The sequence below is a fragment of the Cuculus canorus genome, chromosome 4 (genome assembly GCF_017976375.1).
Source record: "Cuculus canorus isolate bCucCan1 chromosome 4, bCucCan1.pri, whole genome shotgun sequence".
Lineage (NCBI taxonomy): Eukaryota > Metazoa > Chordata > Aves > Cuculiformes > Cuculidae > Cuculus > Cuculus canorus.
Window position 1 is genome coordinate 16,621,196 of NC_071404.1, and position 20,759 is coordinate 16,641,954.

Here is a 20,759-nt window from a genome sequence, read left to right on the forward strand (position 1 = left end):
GTATCAAATAAATCACCATATCTTTCCTTTCAATCATTGCTCTCAGGTTCTTAGGGGACACACAGGTGGAAAATGAACAGGTTAGAGGAAAGAAAGAGAAATAAAAAATTCAGGTCTGTTAACACTCATAAATCCCCAGGCTTTTCTACAGATTAAAGGCTCAAGCTAAGGGGATAAAGTTAATCTTAAATTTAAGACAAGTCACATCATAGTATTTTTTGTAGCAATAAATAAAGATTCTCTCAGTTATTCTTATAAAAATTTTCTATTTTGGATGACCTTTGCAGAGCATTTGTCGAAAATTTTTTAAAGCTAGTCTTAGAGCCCTAGTAAGAAGTCCATGCTCCTGGATATTCAGAAACACAAAAAGGTATGATGGGTAGAAGACAGACAGATAGATAAATTAATTATTTAAAAGGAGCAGGCATTTACTATTGCCACTCAGACTTCAGCAAAGCCAGATGTGAAGTAATTGTAATATAGATTGCACAGTTTATCAAGATTCTGATGGCTGAACACAACTTAATAACCACAGAAAGCCAGTTATAACCTTGGAAGCATTTGGTATAAAAATCTTCAATGAATCAAAGTATGAATAACTGAGTTAATTTGTAGACATGGAAGATGCTTAGGAGAACATTCAATTTATTGGCAGAGCTTTCCTTTTTCACATTTTTGTGGCTTTTAAAGTTATCTTAACTGTAATGCAATGCACCTTACTCATTATATTTAGTTTTACCTCCTCGAATGGTTTTAAATTTAATATTATTTTGGACAGCAAAATGCATATTTGAGTTTTAAACTAACATGCAGATCTAATGCAGGCATTTACTATTTACATTTGCATCACATTGCCCAAAAGCCCAAGAGTGTTAAATTCAGAGATATTAGTGTTAACTTATCTGCAGCCTTTTCACACTAGGGAATTTCAGGAAAAAATTCCCAGTTGTGTTAACATTGGTTCGGCCGTGTCAGTGGGTGCTTGATGATTTGATCATCTTTCAGCTTTCAATACTGAAGTGAACTATGTGAATCCACATTAACTTTTTTTCCAGTTCAAACACTAAATGCCTTGATGATTAGGAGATATTCAAATACCCTCTTTAAAACTATCTAAAACTCCCAAATATGTTCTCAGAGAACCCCGACAGCTTTATAAGGAAATACTGCCATTTTCCTCATGAAACTGTTCTTTTTATGACTTCATGTTACTTTTAGCCATTGATTTCCATTGTTCTCTATGATGCATCGTTATTTTTTTTTCAAAGAATTATTTCATCATAAGAGTTCTTGGTGACAGAGAATTGTCATAGATAAGGTAAATAATAGAAAATGCAGACATCTGTACAATTTCCCAGGCCTTCTAGACCATATTGAGGGGTTGGAACAAGATGATTTTTGGGGTCCCTTTCACCTCAAACACTTTTATTATTCTACGATATCTGAAGCCCAAGTGTTCAGAAAAGGTGCATTTGACTTCCTGAAACCCTTCCTCCATAAAAATCAGAAAATGTGGGAATAACCTTATTAAAAACAGTTTTGATGGCTAATATTCAGCCATTCTTAAAGTCTCTACACTGTAATCTAGCATAGCCAAGAGAGTGATATCATGGGTGGAACCTTTTTCTTACAAATTCCTCACATGTACCAGGTCAGTGATATAAACTGTGTCTGAAAACACTTTACAGCATTTAATAATGAAGTCTCACAGCTGCTTTCTTTTTTAACCCCAGCCTCACTCTGTTCTCACACTTTTCAGCAAGAAAACGAGAAGGAACAGCCATGTTCAGAAATATTATTTCCCAAACAACATTGGATGAACCAAGTACAGGAGTCAAGACAGGTGATCAAGGAGCTTAGGCACTGGGAGGGGAAAGGGCCCATTCTGATTTTACTCTGCAGTCACTCAAAGCTAAGAAGTTCTGTCGTGTCTGTTTTATTCACTAATGGAAATATCTTTTTTCAGCATGTCATGACATGAACCTCAGCAAAACAACTGTTGCTGGCAGGAGCCTTATAAAGATACTGCTCTGTGCAAGTAGGAAGGCAAACAGGAGCCTGGGAAGCTGATGCTGGAAAATTAAAAGCCCCGTTTCACTTTCAGTCTGATATTTGTCCCCTGTCTGATATTTGTTCCAGAAATATCAGTCTGATATTCCTTCCATAATTTTCTTATTGTAATAATTATGTTTCCAAACCAAAACCCATCAGCTATGGGAGATAACTGGATAAAGGAACACGTTACCAAGAGATGCAAAGGAAAACTGGTGTCTGTTGCTTTTTCTGGTAACTTTTTCTGTAAGTTTGAGAAAGGTGCTGCTTATGCGCTTTGTTCCTACATCCATCTTCCAGGCACTTGCAAAAAGAAATGCTTTCTTTGAATGTGAGAAGTTCCCTGAAAGCCAAGTGAACAACTTGAAGTTAAACGCCTCTTTGCCAGAAGGGTGAGTCTTGGATTGTGATCTGATTGCAAAATGCATATATCGCTGTTTATTTCTGTATGTAGTTAGAATTTTTTGCGCCCTAAATGAGGCAACAAATAATAATCTAAAGAAGAAAACCATGTCTAAGATTCAACAAAGTTGCAAATTCTTACTTTTATGACCGTACCACTTCAGACCAGCAGAATGACGTTGGTGGGTTTTTTTTAATCTGATGGGTACATCCAAGTGCCGGCCAAGTGTGCTGTGTGCCAGGTGAGTTTCTGCCAGGTTATAAACTTCGAAGGACTTGTTATCCAGAGGAATAAAAGATTTTGCTCTAAGGCTACATTTTGCAATTTTATTAACAGATTCATTGCTGCCTTACAGAGCAGCTTCATCCGTCAAAGAGCACCTTCAGTGCAGTCTAAACCTTGGAAATGGATCCAAATGTCCCTGATTATGTAAAGCTTCCATTTTGACTTCAGATGGCTCTGGACAACTTCAGCCTTCTCTTTCTGATCCAACAAAACACCAGATTTTTGGTTGGAAGATTTTTGCCACAGTTGTGAGCACAGGGAGAAGCCATAATATAATTTGACAAAACAAACAGGGAGAGACACAATTTTCTGTGATGATGTGGATTAGAATTTAATCAGAGATATAAAATATCAGGAAAAAAAACAGTATCTTTTTTATAATTGGACCAGCTCAGGAATGATTTTAAGATTATACATCCTACTGGAAACACATGCTTACATTCTCTCCTTACTAGAGATATCTGTATGAACCAAGACAGTAAAGTACTCAGACAACCATTAACATTCATAAATATAAGACTCAAAGAGCCTGTCTGAAAATGTGAAGTGTAATTCTGCAAAGAATATCCTGTAAAACACAAATAGTTCAAAATCCAGTACATTGTAGGTCAGCACCAAATTGTATTCAGGGAAGTAAAAATATGAAAAAAAATATTTTATATCAAATATTTTTTTCATTTAACTCCACATTTCAGTAAACTTAAAAAAAATCCATGACCATTTTGAGCTTTTCAAACAATTCTTAAAAATAGTTCTGAAAGGAAAGTTGAGTAGTTTGGGTTACAGACAAACCTGGCTATATATGTTGATTTTTTACGGTATGTTCCTTTCATGCATTTTACGGTATGTTCTTTTCAGTAAAAATACATGAATTTACAAAATAGTTTGGTTTCGTCATGTCTTCAATTTTCAGTGAAAAATGTTTCAACTAAATAGTATCAGAAGCATCAGTATATATAACCAATATGAAAACCACATCATCAGTTTCACCTCAAATCATTTTTTTATTAGGTAGACCCTTTTAAAAAACATATTTAGAAGGTATTCACCTTCACCCACGTCTTATAAATAAATCTGTTTTAAGTGATGTTTTTATTTACATCTGACCTCCAGACAACTATTCTGTAACCCTGTTGATCTTGGGCTATCATAAGTAGTCTTCCCTAAAGAAACTATTGTTCTTTGGTATATACTACTATGTATATATGTTAAGTTTTCATCAACTGTGTTACTTCAGCAGTCAAAAAAATAGATAGGAGATAATGCTTTGATACTACTACCCCGTAATACTGATTTTCTACTTACAATGTTAGGTCTTTGAGAATAAATTTTGTTTCACATTGTAGTTGCATACTGCCTCTCAGCTGATACCTCCAGGTTCTACTATAACACAAAGATTAAATACTGGTACTGTCTGTTAAGTAATGAATACTGCAGGCATGCCAATGAGCCATCCATTTGGGATGAGGAGGTGAAGCAGGGGTATTAAATAACTTTCCCACTGTCATGTGACCAAGAAGGCCAATGGCATCTTTGCTTGTATCAGAAACGGCGTGACCAGCAGGTCCAGGGAGGTTATTCTGCCCCTGTACTCGGCATTGGTGAGGCCACACCTTGAGTACTGTGTTCAGATCTGGGGCCCTCACCACAAGAAGGATGTTGAGGCTCTGGAGTGTGTCCAGAGAAGAGCAATGAAGCTGGTGAAGGGGCTGGAGAACAAGTCTTACGAGGAGCGGCTGAGAGAGCTGGGGTTGTTTAGCCTGGAGAAGAGGAGGCTGAGGGGAGACCTTATTACTCTCTACAACTACCTGAAAGGAGGTTGTGGAGAGGAGGGAGCTGGCCTCTTCTGCCAAGTGACAGAGGACAGGACAAGGGGGAATGGCCTCAAGCTCCACCAGGGGAGGTCCAGGCTCGACGTCAGGAAAAAAATTTTCACGGAAAGGGTCATTGGGCACTGGAACAGGCTGCCCAGGGAGGTGATTGAGTCATGTTCCCTGGAGATGTTTAAGGGACAAGTGAATGAGGTGCCGAGGGGCACGGTTTAGAGAGTGTTAGGAATGGTTGGACTCGATGACCCAGTGAGTGCCTTCCAACCTAGGGATTCTATGATTTTATGTGTTTCATTATTGCCAAAGAAAAGGTGGCCATTGCAAGAGTAGGAGCACACAAGGACTTCCAATGGCCTTGCAGGCTCTCTGCTGAGGTAGCATGCTCTTGCTGTGTTTGACCAGTTATCAAGTAAAACAGACCCAAAGATAGCAGTGTTGCTCAACCAATGGGAAACCTGGTGGGATCTAACAGCAGGACACAAGGGAACTTGGGGTTCCACCACTCTACAGGTGAAAAACTGCACTAGAAATATAGAGTAAACAGTGTCATAGACAATCTCTGTAGAAATAAATTAGTGTCAGGGAACATTCCTGGGCACTGGACACCAGTTGTGTGTACCAACTCAACAGCCATGGTTGAATGCCTGGCCAAGCCCAACTAGCAGTCTCCCAAAGAATCCTCAGCCAAAATTTATGAGATACTGGGGAATCAAGAGCCATTCCCAATTAACTATTTGCCTCCTTGCATGTATCTAGTTCTAGAGTGTAAGGGAGGTACAAGTGAGGACATACGACATCTCCTGCTAATTTATCTTAAAGGCAGAGGTTGGTCTTGTGTGCGCATTATCTCATACAGCCACTAGCATTTACAAAATCACCAGGCTGAGTCCTGCATTTGTGAAACCTTGAAGGTCAGACTGTGTTTGACTGCAAGGAGATTGCCTTTTGAATTTCATTGTATTGGTCTGTGGATTGCTACTCCACCTATCTCTAGTTTATCTTCATTGGCTCTTGAAGATGTATCATGATCAGAAAGGAACTACTTGCATCTCTGGGACAGAACTAGCCATCCTCACAATTATGTGCTATAGCGCACAATGGTAAATTGAATTGACCTTGGCTGCACAGTACTCCTCTAACAGAATCCTCACGCACGCTCTGACCGCTGTCATCCTCAGGCAGTTGCCTGGCAACACCAGCATCTTTGATATTCACTCATCGGGCATTAGGTAATAAACTCACCAATGAGGCTACAGCTAGTTAATTTCCTCTGCTGTTTGCAGCAGAGGATAAAGTGAATCTGCGGTGTCTTAGTGATATGTCTAAACAACTGCCTGAAGACATTCTTTTGTTACAAATTGAATTCCTCTGTTTCAACTGACAGATCCTTTACCCCTAGTCAGCTGTCTCATGTTTGGGAATAAACAGAGACACAGAGCACCTGAGAAACTGACAGAGCACCTGAGAAACTGTTGTTTCTATTTGCGCATCAGCATACCAAACAGTGCACTACCAGGTAATAAGCGACTGCATGTCTGGCATCCTGCAGGATGTAAACTGCAGCCTGTGCTTTCTGGACAAAGGCAAGCTGTACAGACTGAACTGTGCAGCAGGATAGGTAACTATCATATTACCTGACTGGGATGATATTGGTGGAAAAGGTGAAACACTGAGGTTCGCAACATCTTCATCTAATACACAAAAGTGAGAGTCTGGGCTAGCACCCTTTCCCCTCTTCCTCCTTTCTCATGGAAAATAAAATGTTTTTGTGGGAAAAGACAGGGTAGAGTTAGTAGGCCAGGACCCATCCCTTCTCCCCTGGTTTTGTTGAGCTGGTGAAATGAAATAAGTGATTATCTTCTAAATATTTGCCAAAAAATTGCTTAAAACCATCCAGACTACTCCGTGACTTCTCATGGTAGATTTGAACAGAAAGTCTTCATGATGCCATGACAGTGATTTTGTGCTTGATGCCACTATTGGATAATCTATTAGATTTCTCAACCCACTTGAGACACACACACAGACACAACAGGTGCAGACTCTTCCTGTAACATAAAATAAATAAAATAGAATGAAAGAAGTTAATGTAGCCTATTATTAGCTCATGAAAAATAAGGCACCTAGCCTAAGTTACTCCCTGGACTCCTTCATGAGTCAGTGGAGAAAATGGATGGAGTGTCTTAGAGAGGAGGAGCCTGTCTGTTCTCCCTGATCACAGAGAGGGCCTAAATCTGTGCTGGTACGAGTGCTGTTTAATATTTTCATTGATGATATAGACAGAGAGATCGAGTGCAACCTCAGCAAGTTTGCAGATGACACCAAGCTGAGTGATGTGGTTGTCATACAAGAAGAAAGGGGTGTCATTCAGAAGGACATGGAGAAGCTGGAGAATTGGGCCATGGGAATCTCATGAGGTTCAACAAAGCCAAATGCAAGGTCTTGAAACTGGTTCTAGGCAATCCGTGGTTTCGGTACAGGGTAGAGGATGGCATGATTGAGAGCGGCCTTGCAGAGAAGGACTTGGGGCTGCTGATTGACAAGAAGCTTGACATGAGTTGGCAATGTGTGCTCACAACTCAGAAGGCCAACTGTGTCCTGGGCTGCATAAAAGAAGTGTGACCAGCAGGGCGAGGGAGGTGATTCTGCCGCTCTACTCCACTCTCGTGCCATCCCACCTAGAGCCCTGTGTCCAGTTCTGGAATCCCCAACGTAAGAAGAATATGGAACTGTCGGAACAGGTGCAGAAGAGGGCTATAAAAATGATCAGAGGTCTGGAGCACCTCCCATACAAGGACAGGCTGAGAGAATAGGGGTTGTTCAGCCTGGAGAAGAGCAGGCTCTGAGGACACTTTACAGCAGCCTTCCAGTACCTGAAGGGGGTGTACAAGAAAGCTGGGGAGGGACTTTTTACAGGGTCATGTAGTTACAGGATGAGGGGGAATGGCTTTAATTGGAAAGGGGGAAGATTTAGGTTAGACATCAGGAAGAAATTCTTCATGATGAGGGTGGTGAGGCACTGGCACAGGTTGCACAGGGCAGTTATGGATGCCACATCCCTGGAAGTGTTCAATGCCAGGTTGGATGGGGCCTTGAGCAGTCAGATCTAGTAGGAGATGTCCCTGTCCATGGCAAAGGGGTTGGAATTAGATGATCTTTAAGGTCTCTTCCAACCCAACCCAACCCATTCTGTGATTCTAGGAGCACTTGAGACTGGATGACTAATATCAAACAGCTGATGCTAGTTGAGTTGAATCCTATCCAAATTTCTTTAGAAAATGTACTTCTCTTTGATTGTGTCAAACTAACTTTTTCTAACAAAGGTCAGAGGAGAAAGAGAGAGTAAGAATTAGTTAGATAGCTGCTACACATTTATGGCTTTCATACGGTCAGATGAGGAAGCTGATCCCTGTCTCTAATTTTATGACTCCACTATAAAGAGACATCTGGAGTTTTTGGGAAGAATGCATTTAAATTGGGTCAAATGGATCAACATCCAGAGATGCTTGACTGGATCTTCACATGCACATACAGTCTTCCTGGTGAGCCAGTGGCAGTCTCCACTCTGTTCAGATTCTGGGTCTTATGTATTTAAATAATACATAAGAACCTAGGGACTGCTGTACTGGATCAAATTAAACATTTATCTCTGTTTTCCTCTCCATCAGTGGCCAAAAGCAGATGCTTAGGAAAAAGATGTAGCAATATGATACAGTCAGAAATTTAGGGACTTGTTTGGACAGAGGTTGTATAGATATGTTTTTGCTTAGGAACCCCTGCTGGCCTTTTCTTTCAGAGTAAATTTTCTTCAAAATACAACCTTGTACGTTTTGTCAAAAAGCCATTTGGTGTTTCCCCATTTTGAATGCTACCCAGAGGCGTGAGAGAAAGAATAGCTATGGATTCTAACATAAGAGGAATTGTGTCCATCCTGCAGAGTGGAACCAAAGGGGATCCATTCTGCTGGGTTTGTGGGTGGTGTTGCAGAAGGGTTTAGTTTCATAGTGTGAATTCATAAGAGATGCCTGTTCTTCCTCATTACATAATTCTAAGAAAATATTTGAGGATGTAGGTTGCTGTGTAAATGTCAGATATTATTTTTACTAACATCAACATATCATTTTGGCAGCTGTTTAATAGTCAAACTAATCACAAAGAAAATGTACTGGCCAGGTTTTCACTAAGTGTGCTTAGAAGTTATTCCCCATCGCATAAGAAAGAATATGAACGTGGGCATGAAAAGCTGAGATGATGAAAAGAAAGCTAACACCTTCAAATACTCATGCTGAGGCTCATGTTGCCAGCACAGCACTTCTCTCCTGACATTCAAGGAGCACATTTCAAGTCCTGAGAGGTGCTGAGCTTGAAAGATGTAGATATTTCTGAACGAAGGGTACTTCAGAATTGTGAGATCTTTGGTGCTGTCTCCTTGCAATCCATAGCAGGAAGAAAGCCTCCTGCTCCCAATTCAATGTATATCCAGAGAGATTTGTTAAAAAAACCAAGGTTCACAGACAGCCCTGGTGGGGGATGACTGAGCATCGTGGCTAGTAGCAGGTGAAGGGAGATGTCAAGCCCCATTAGTGCTCTGCTTATGAGGATGGACAGCAACCTATGTCTGTGCAGCCCAGCAGAAATGAAATGTCATTTAAATAACTTATGTACGGAAATGGGTAATGCTGTCAGCAACTACTTCCTACCTTCCAAGTATTACACCACTTTGGAAGCCAAGAGCAAGCTTTGACAATGGATTTATAACCATAGTTTCTAATTGCTTGCTGAGCATACATAGTTGCACTCAAATTTGTCTTGCACAAAAACTGCCCTTGTGCAAATGAGTGCAGTGAGATCCAGTTGGGTAGCAAGGGGACTCTATAAGATTAGACTCAATTTCTGGCATTAAAAAAAAAAAGTCTTGCTGGACAGGACTTGAATCTAGAAGAGCAGGAACTAAAATTACTCTTTACAAAAGCAAAACGAAGGCAGAAGAATGAGGAGGAGGAGAAGGAGACGTTTAAGATATTCTTGCTGGTGAAACAACACCATCATAAGGGGCACAATATTTAAGGACAGGCTGGAAATGAAGGCAAGGACAGAATCATTCAAAATCTCAAAGATAAGGACAAAAATACTAACCAATGCAGGAAAGGCAGTGTCAGTAGAGAAATTTTATGTCTTGATTGATGAGGAAGAGCCACCATTGTATTATTTACAGTTTGAATGGGAGGGAGTGGCTGAAATTACTCACGACTGAGTTGTTTTCTATTGCTGTTTCTGCAATTGCCACACCTTCCTTTCACTTCAAATCGACTCCACACTTTTTTGTAGTGTCATCATGAATGACTTTTTTCCACAGTGAGATCAATAAAAGACAATACGAAGTGACACAGGCCATAACCATCCTTAAAAAGCTACAAACAAGTGAAAATCTACTTTAATTTACATTATGTACTTTGATAACTTAGTTACTCTGTGCTTTTATTGGTAATAGGACAAAATAAGCATATCACAGCACATGACAGAAAAATGAGAAGCACATATTGTAAAGTCAGTTTCTGAAGCCAGTGTAGTTTCCATTCTGGGTGCAATACTCTGACTTTTAATCTTGGTTTTAAGACGTGATGAGGTCTGCAAAGGTAATCGTATGTTCCCCTTTGTAATAAAATAAGAAAAATGGACAAGTTTCACATCTCCGCCTTCTCCTCTCATGGGAAGGTGTGCCAATTTAGAAGGTGATATAGGGGGTTGATTTTCAGAAGTTGCTGGGGTCCTCCCCTTGAAATCATACTCTCCAGAGATTCTCTCCTGGAGCAATAAAACCCATGCAGTTTGTCTCCTACCACCATCTGCAAATGTCAGTCTGATGCAGTCCTTCCAACTCTTTATTTCTCAAGGAGGCAAGCATCACTGTTGCTCCACAGTAACTCTGTATTTCTTTCATCACCCTAGGATCTTCCTGAGTTTATTAGCAGGGGGCAGAACGTATTGACTAACTTTTCAGTAGGACTGTTGGGTGGGAGTGTGGCTATTTACTGTGCTGCTCTTCCAGAGTTTTGACATGATGTTTGTCATTTCATTTTTATACTCCAGACCGGCCTCACTGTTTGATACAAGGAGCTGAAATTATTACTTGAGGCTGGATACCACCAAGGATTTCATACCCTGTCTTGGCATTTCTGTAGCCATCAAAATGTGCTATAGCCCTTATCCGCTATCTCAAATATATCTAACAAATGTACTTATCATGAAGAAAACCCCTAATAAATGAGTTCAAGCAGAGTGTGCAACATACAACAATGATAATCAGATAACGGCTCCATTATCCGTATAAATGCAATGCTAGTACAATAGTTCATCATAAAGTATTTGAAATCTGGAGCTGAGCTTTTCAAAACTGTCTAGGGGATGGAGGTACGTATCCACCATTAAAATTAATGCCTCTATGTCCTCTACATCACTTAAAACAATTTCAACCTATGTTTTGAGAAAAAATAATAAGCTAAATAGAACATAACATGTAATCTGAAGGTCACATATATCACCAGGGATTCATGTTAGTCTTTACCACAATACAATATCAAACACAGATGCTTTCGTGGGAAACTTGTTCCAACTCAAATGTGAGATTAGATCAATATCTTAAAAATTTATTATGAAAGGGACTCTGGGAAAAAAATAACACTTTCATTGCAGAATTTCTATTTATTTTTCTCAGTTTTGTTTTGTGAGAATCCTCTTTTTACATTACTTTTTAGCATAGTGGTATTAAATTGGAATAGTACTCTTTTCAGTGTGGGATGAGAAGATGTAAAAGCTGGAGTATTTTCTTTTGGAAAATTTTTACTTTAATTAGCTAGCATTGATTCAATGGATTTTTCTTCTGAATTAAGCTGTCACTTACTTCCAGTTCAATGAAATATGATACAGCCCTTTTAGAGATCAAAATTAATTTAAACATGCAGCAAAAATGAATAAATGGAATTTATTTTTTAATATGAATTTTTTTTAAATAAGGTAGAAACAAGAATTTTTTTCCCCCAAGCAATAATTTTTTACCCAATGAAATGATTTTATTAAAAAAATCAGCTTGGGACAACTGCTTCTCTGCAGACAAAACCTTTCCTGAGGTGGGTTTGGAACTGGCAATATTGTTTAATATTAAAATATCACATAAAATTAAAATATGATAGAAATTAAAATGAACTATTAATTTAATTTATACGGGGGCAACTGATGCACACGCTATTTTAAAAAAGGCTAATTACAGCATACATTTAAAAAACTATGTGAGCGAGCAGTCATTTAGATAAATGATATCTTGTATGAATGACAGTTGTGCATTCAGCTTTACTGCCCTCCGTAAAAGACTTGAAAACAAAGGTGTGAAATGAGTTTGGGTCAATCATTACAAAAGGAATCTCTCCATATTCTTGTGATGGGAAAAGCCTTTACTGCAGGTGTATTACAGGTGAGCATACCCATTAAGTAATGGGAAACACAAAAAACAGTAGAAAGAAATCAGTTTTTCCATTTTTTTTTGGTAAATTCTGATGAAAGATGGGTCATAGAGAGCATTCCTCTGCCTTCAGAAAAACGATGTTGACAAACTGCTGATGAAGATTAAACTGATAGTTCCTAAAGTAGAAAAAATGTTTGTCAGCTGTATATGGTATCATACTTTGGAGATCTGGAATGTACTTCTATACATTAAAAATAAAATGTTTCTTGACGGTTGTCTGCCTTACAGTTCATTTACCTGAAAATCTCTTGGCAACCATCTGGGTCAGGTTTAAATAAAATGTAATACTAAGTCTGACAGTGATAAACTGATGACAATGATTATTCATGGGCTTACAAGGAGAGTAAACTTTGAAAGGCAAATGCAAGTCCTTTCTTTCATACCCAGTTTAAGTATTTTGAATGTATTGGAACCACTTCAGAATACAAGATTTGTTTTATATAAAGAAAAAAAGTTCTACTTTAAGCAGCTTGATATCTAATTGCTTCATAATTGTCAGAAGCTGTCCTAAAGAAAAAGAAAGAAATTAATTTCCTGAGGCTTGCTGCACATGCACCCTCACATTATAAAACAAAACAGAAAAGTAGTTGCTTTGGTTAAACTGATGGTCCAAAGTTAAAGAAATGGCTTGGCCTCATTTCAGACACAACTGTTCTGAAGTAGGGGAATACTACTTCACTGTTCTATTGAAACAGAAAACTTTGGGAGGATGTTTCTTCTTCCATATTTCTTCTGCAAGGCATTCACAGCCGCCATAAATTGTGCCATACTGTGAATGTCTTTTAGAAGCTCATACTTGATGTAAGTAAAGTGCTTGCTTTTCTACCTGATCCCAAAGGAGAACTTCAATTGCTTCTGAGAAGGGCAAGGCACAGAAAGCTCTGGCCCAAAAGCAGTTGCAGCATTAGCAGACTCCCCTGTTTGACCTCACTGTATTCTAATGCACAAACTTTATTCCCTGTCCCACCACCTAAACAGAAACATGGAATTGTTTGAGTTTGAAGGGATCTTGAAGATCATCCAGTTCCAACCACTCCGCCATGTGTGCCATCAACCACTAGATTAGATTGTTCGTCGACTCATCCATGCTGGCCTTGGACACCTTCAGGCATGGAGCTTTCACAGCTTCTCTGAGGAACCTGCCCCAGTGCCTCACCACCTTCATGGTAAAAAATTTCTTCTTAATATCTCATCTAAATCTCCCTTCTTTCAGTTTAAAATTGTTACTCCTCATCCTGACTCCCTGACTCCCTGACTCCCTGATAAAGTTCCTCAACTTTCCTTTAGGCGCCCTTTAAGTACTGAAATTCTGCTATAAAGTCAGTTGGGCCTCTCATGGATGATTCATGTCAACAGTTCACGGGTGCAACTGGAATAAACTACTAGAAGGAACATTCATATTGGTTAGAGAAATTCTCTCAGGAAAGCCCATCGTCTCAGAATGGAGGCTCTGCCTACTGTTATCTAAGTGCTCGCACTGGTTATGGTTATTTATTTATTTGTAGTACAATGCATCTAGGTGTTCCCATCTAAGAGTGGGAGACAACAGAAAAAAACTCATTGCCCAAAAATCTACTACAAGAAACTTCAAGCCTAAACTGATGACAGCTGCAAAGTTAAGGCAATCAGCTTACTGTGATCCAGCTGGGGTCGGATAATCTCCAATAGAAACTAAATGACCTATGTTTCCATATTCTGCCTCACCCACTGTCCCATAGTGCTTTTTAGCTATGTTAGCATTCTCTTCAGTTTCTTGAGCTTCCTTTCTTCCATCCTTCTGCTTGTTTTTCTTTTGAATCCAGGGGCAACAGGCAAGAACTAAACTAAAAGTTCAGCATCATCAAACGTATATCAAAAGATGTTTTCTCAACTGTTTGCAGATGTGAGGATAACGCGCTACAGAGTCCCAGGCACTAAATGCTCTCCTGGGATATGAAAATATGGGAAATGGCTATATTTGTGCTGAATATTTTCCTCTAGCAGAGGAAATAATTGTCATGCTATGGGCTAGAAGTAAATAATCTACCCACTGGAGCTAATGAGAGACGACAACACTTTTCGTTTCCCTAACAAGTCCATATATAACGGAGAACTGCTTCTTCCTTTCTGTCATCACAGGATGTGGCTTGAGATATTCAGTTTTAATATTACTCCGATGCATGATATTGGTACAAATTCTGCCCTCAGCCCTTTTTGAGTACTAACACCACTAACGAAATTACTCTGGGGCTGTCATTTTTCATCTTTGTATTCTTATGTTGCTGATCTGCATTGCAGCACTTTTCTTTGCTCCCAAGGACTCAAATTTTGCTTTGCAGTCATGAGACTATTCAGGAATGGCCTGAAGGCCTAGTCAAACCAGAATCAGCGAGGGACTGACCTTTAACATCCTGAGGAAGGGAGAAGCCAAAATTAATCTTCAAACTGCAACACAGAGAACCAGTAAGGAAATCATTCATGGTTGCTAAGGGAGCTTAGTTAAGTCTAACTAGTGCTCTCCTCGGAATGCATCCTCAGCACAGCTATCCATGAACTTGGAAGTCATATTGAGATAAGTTCAGTTCACTGGAACCAGTGCTCACAGAAAGCTACCGACAAGACTACTGACACACACAAAATCACAGTAATCAATTCAAGTAGTACAAAGCAGGACTGGTAAAAATGGCCCAGGGCTGTGAAACTGTTATACACTGGCCATGGAAAATGTCCTATTCATATGTGGCTACTTCCAGTTTCACAGACCTCACATTTCCAGAAGCGATGATGGAGTCATGCCATTGCCATTATCTGGACAGGGAAGTAGTAACTGCTCTCCTTGGCAAAAGAATGCAGCCTTTGACTTCAGTATCATTTCAGTCATGCTGCCACCTTCTCATATCTAGTCCTTAGGATTCTGCAAGGATCCGTGCCACAGGTAGCCCTAGCAAGATTAGCAGCTGAAGCATAAATTGCCCATTAGACCTTAGAATTTTTGTAGAACCCTTTTTAGATGCAGCACTTAAATTGCAGAAGAAAAAATAAATGAAGAACATGCACCAGAATGGAATGACTGTGAGAATAGTCTATAGTGGGATGTAAAAAGGAGAGACTACAACCATCAGACACTAAGGAAGAACGATGATTAAATCCATGGCAGGATTACAATCTTGCACATCGCAACTTTCCCAGATTTTTTTGCAAATAATTACCAAAATTCTACAAAAAAGAAATAAACTTTGTAGTGAAGAAGAGACCTTTCCTGCTAAATTCGGTACATGCTACAGTGCACACAGTTTTGCCACTGTTTAGCCCTAAGCACGTTGTGTGTCCTGCAATGCTTCGAGACAGAGCAAACCCAGCTGTCTTAATATTGTAGGTGAAGAAAATATCTCTCTCCCTGAGCTACTCATCCACTGGTTGGCACTAATATTTTCTGCCTTTATCAAAAGTCCTCTATAAAGGAAATTTTGTTTCTACCCACGTACCTGTCATCAGAGTCCTCCACAAGCTCATAAACACATCTCTGAAGCCTCAGCTAGATGTGGTGATACTCTGGGGACTTCCTGGAGCACTCATGGACAAAAGACAGCAGAGATCATTCAATGTCCAAGTAGATCTTGCTGCAGACAGTTAAACAGATGCAAGACTCTTTTATTTTCAGATGGATCCATGGTTAGAAATTAGGTATTTTAGAACTGATTTTACAGGATAGGAATTGGGAAGCTAATTTTGGCTCTGCTTTGTAACAATGCACAATGAGAGCAGTGGCAGCTCAGCTAGTTACTTCAGATGGGATAACAACTTGAAGGGTTGGTGCAGATAGAAGTAGCAGTATCATCTGGCTTTCCTTAAAATGGCATGACTACTAATGCTTTCTATATTATAATATATATCTAAAATGTGTTAGGTTGCAGTCTTTTGATTCTAACCAAATTCTTTCATGTAAAAAATCATGGAGTATCTAGTTATGTGGCATGGTTATGGGCCTGTACCCCCAAAGAAGGGCCCTGATAGTTATAGAAATTATTGGGGAAAAAATAAAAAAGAAAAAGAAAAAAAGAATGTGTAATTTTTCTGTCCTCTGCCTACTTTTACACTGGCAACCTTCCAAGAATCACTTGGAACCAATGGAGCTGGCTATGATTAAAGAGCCCATACACACACACACACGCAAACAAAAACCGGATTACACAGCAGAGCAACAAGACCAAAGACCATTTGAAATGGATTGCTTACTCAAAAGGAGCTGCTTCTTGGGAGGGACACGGCTGTGCTAGTTAATCATTGCTGTCGAAATAGATGTCTCTATTGTAGCCGGTTATTTATTTAGCATCAAGAAAGCAACAGTACCTGGTGAAGTTTGGGAAGAAAACACAACATTGCAAATTGCTTTTCTAGAACTGAAGAGAGCAGATTTATGGAGGAGAATTCTCAAAAAATGCACTGCAATATAACATTGTAGGTGAAGAGAAAAGAAATAGACATGTAACATTGCTGACCATACTGCTGACAGGGCAGTTGTTTGGAGAAAATCATTTTTATAGTATATCTGAAAAAAAAGCAACCAAACATCTCCTGAGATCAGATTGGTTAGACTACAAGATCTTGAACACATAAATACTTTCCTCTGGCTAAAAAGAAAAAAAAAAAAAAAAGGAAGCCTCTGATTAAAAATGAAATAACGCACCTCTAGTATTGAGCCTCAGGTTGTCTTCATGACAGTACATCATTAATGAAGACCATTAGGTTCCTCACAGCTACAGGTCTTTGAAAAGAACAGTCTGCAGATCACAGGGGTTCATTTCCATGGCAAAAATTGATGTTTGAAGTTGTTTTTCCTTACTGGGCTGTGAAATGCAAAAGAAAGGTAGTAGATTAGACTTCAGCTGAGAACAGTAGTTGGCTGTGTTTAAACTCCATCACATGGGTTACAAGTATGACTAAGCAGTAATTATTTTTGGAATCAAGAGTTTTAAATTATCACACAAAAATATTACCAATTCAATATATGTATTAAATGCATATTTTGCTGTGTTTTTTCCTCAACTGAAAGAGCTACATGTTTCTCCAACGTATAGAAATGGATCAACATATTTGTATTAGCAATGTTTTGAATTTAAATTTTCCATTTTAATATTTCAAAACTTGCATTCACCCATAACAAAAACAAAATGAACCATATTTCAAACAAAATTAGAGTTAGGAAAAGAAAAAAGATGAAATTAGTAAGAAGTTTCTCAACATTGGACCACTTGTTAGAATCAGCAATGAAAGTCCTGCAGCCTTTGTATGCTCATGACCACAAGGTTACTGAAAAGTCTTCTTTAGGCAAAGCAGAAAAAAAATGTTTTGTGTGGAAATCTTGAGTGTTCAAAGCTTGGTAGTATTCCAGTGAGATTTCACCCCCCTCCAATGAGAGGAGAAAACCACAGCTTTTACCACTATAGGTTAACTTAGATGAACACCTGTAAATGGATCAACAAATCTCTGCCACAGGTTTGGATAGTAAGTCTGATTTGGTCCTGGAAAACCAAAATAAAATGCCTGCTCATACAAATGTATGTAAACAGAAGTATAATCTGAAAGAAGGACATTCAGAAACAACATTCAGTCCATCTCAATATTTTACAAAGTAATGACATGAATATCCCAGATATTTCATATCCTCTACTAATTATTGCTTATGAAGTTTCAGATGTCAGTAACTCAGCATCCAGACTTTGAACTAATGAAACATTTAGACTTGATCACAAAAATTGCTTATTGGTGAAAAACATTTTTCTTCAAATAACAAAAAGTATTGCATAATGGTTACAGGTGAGATAAAAAGTTAGGGATTAATTTTCTGAAATTTTGGATGGTTTTGTTCTTAGTAATATTTAATTTTAACATTTATATTAAAAAAGTGTTGGATTTTTATTTAGATATTAACATTTTTAAAAAATGTCTGTGTAATATAAAGATGAATTCATTCAAAAAATTGTTTTTGTGCCATGTCCCCCCTATCAGTTCCATAAATATGCTGAGAGTAAATTTCTACAGATATGTTTCAATCAGAACAGCAAGTAGCCATGTACTGAGACCAACTTCCTCTTGATTCACTATATCCACATTCATGGAATCACAGAATAGGAGGGTTTAGAAGGGACCTCTAGAGATCACCTAATCCAGTCCGCAGCTAATGCAGGCTCCAATAGCAAGTTGGACAATAATGTGTCCAGGTGGGTCTTGAATATCTCCAGGGAAGGAGACTCCACAACCTCCCTGGACAACCTGTTCCAGTGCTTCATCTTCTTCACAGTAAAGATATTTTTCCTTATGTTAAAGTGGTACTTCCTGTGCTCTGGTTTGTACCCATTTCCCCTCATCCTGTCACTGGGCACCATGGAGAAGAGTCTGGCCTCAACCTCTTGGTGCTTGCCGCTTAGATACCTATTAGCAATGATAAGGTTCCCTCTCCTGTTTCTCTTTTCCAGGTTAAACAGACTGAGCGCACTCAACCTCTCCTCATAAGACAGGTGCTTCTGTCCCCTGATCATCTTTGTGGCCCTCCACTGGACTCTCACCAGTAGTTCCTCATCTTCCTTGAACCAGGGAGCCCAGAGGTAGACATGGGACTCCAGATAGGGCCTCACTAGGGCAGAGTAGAGAGGGAGGATAACCTCTTTGAAGCTGCTTGCTACACTCTTCTTACTACACCCCAGGATACCATTGATTTTCTTGGCTGTGAGGGCATATCGCTGGCTCATCGACAACTTGTCTACCAGAACTCCCAAGATTAATAAAAATTTAGGGCTGGTAATACCAACAAAAACATGCTCTCTCTTTGTATTATAGTGAAAAGAAGCAGAAGGTCTTCATTCAGTATAAGCTTTAGCTTCAATAGAAGAAAAACAGAAAATTACTCAGATTGTTTTTTTGCTCTTCACCTTTCCTTTCTTCACCTTTCCACCTGTCAACAAGGATCATGACCTTGAATATGCACCACCTGCATGTAGAAGAATAGTTCAAGGAATACATGCCACCTAGAGATCTTCTAGTATTGTGAAACAAGAACAAAATCCAAGGTTAAACACTCAATTATTAACAGAATAAGCTGAGAAAAATGAGAAGCCACCATGAAGAAAAGCATTGATGAAAACAACATTGAAAATACTCTTTAATTCCTCATTAAAAGTTCACAGTCAGGGCCTCAACTGGAAGCATGATCTAATTTCTGGCACATCTGTAATTTAGTTGGAAAGCTGTATTTCACAAATATCTTTAATTCTTTATATGTAGAAATAAAACCTACAGTTTTTATATTCTCAAACTCAGCAGGGCACATTCCTTATTTCAAAAAATTCAGTCATTTATTAACTCTTTCCTTTGGTTTCTGAACCTCACAAGGCTGTGGTTTGCTTGTAGTTCACGCACTTAGGCCAATGGATCATAGTTGCACACCATAAACGACCACAGCAGAAGGAGCAGGCAGTGGCAGCACAGGGTGAAAAGCAACCATACGACTCTTGATTTCAGGTAGTCCAAGCATTCTGCTCCCATCAAGGCATGTTCTTGCTGGGGATTTTTCGATGCTTTGGGCAAAGAGGTCTGGTGCCAGTAGGTTTTTTGGAAAAAGGGAGAAGAAAACACGAACGTAAAAATTGTCAGATAAGAAAATCCAATGCAGCTTGGAAAACAATCCCACAGTGCTTTTGAGAAAAGGTTTTGAAAAAGGAATTGAGAAGGTGCTATTTGAAACAGATTTGCTGCATCTGGTTTGTCTGGATCTTCATGTTTTCAGGGCTGGAGGTCTTTTCTAAATGTCTTAACATTTCTGACCATGCAAAACACTGTAAGTTTCACTTTTTACAGACTACTTTCCTTGGTGCTTCTAGACCCTAGCACTGACAGCCACCTTGCCTAGGTCTTTGCCACCCTTCCCAGAGTGGAGACCTGGGGAACCCTCACTCACCCTTCCTACATCCTCTCAAGGCAATGCTGCCACCTGACCCTTTGTCATTTTCAAATTCAGTTAAAAAAACAGCATCAATTTCCCGTGAAAGCCAGTCAGTGAAGAAACACGTGGGATTTTCTAGACTTCCTTAGTTGTATATCTGTAAACTCTTACTTTCTAAAAAATGTTTTAATATCTTTTTCTATGAGAACATTTATATCTTCTGCTGTTGTGGAAAACGGATTTATGGCTTAACATTACTAAAGCTTGTTGAAAGTTTTGGCTAAAATATCTGTTGGAGAAATTATTCAGCAAACAGCAAAATATATCAAGTACTCACATTGAATTTACTGAACCGTTTGAGCCACAAAAGGCATTGGGTGTTTATGTTTTCTTCATTCAAAAGAATATTTAATTCAGAAAATTTCTACCAAACTTATTTTAAAACTAAAATAGTAATAGAAAGGAAATACAATTGAAGCAATGTATTTTGCTTTAGGTTAAATGAAGTAAGTAACCTGACTAAAAAAAATTTCATTTATCTTAAAAATGTTTCCTTTACCTGAAACAAAATTATTTTCTTCTTTACTTTCAGAAATACCAGGAAAACAGAAGATCCACTATTTACACAGCTGCTTTTCTGACTCATATGCCCCAGTCTCAGGGCTGCATTTCTTATTCCTGGCTGGGCTTCCCAAGAACATTCCATGAATTAATAGCAATAACATGGGTCAATTCAGTCTTGAGGTAGTTAGG

At 38.9% G+C, this 20,759-nt stretch overlaps 1 long non-coding RNA gene across 1 annotated transcript; it reads right to left on the bottom strand.

Moving 5' to 3' along the window:
• Positions 1-15,572: 15,572 nt before the first annotated feature.
• On the bottom strand, positions 15,573-16,880 carry LOC128852109 (uncharacterized). The gene is made up of 3 exons (XR_008449736.1): positions 16,755-16,880; positions 16,304-16,417; positions 15,573-15,687 (listed from the first exon to the last, which is right to left on the bottom strand). It is a non-coding gene; the product is annotated as an uncharacterized LOC128852109 (long non-coding RNA).
• Positions 16,881-20,759: the final 3,879 nt, after the last annotated feature.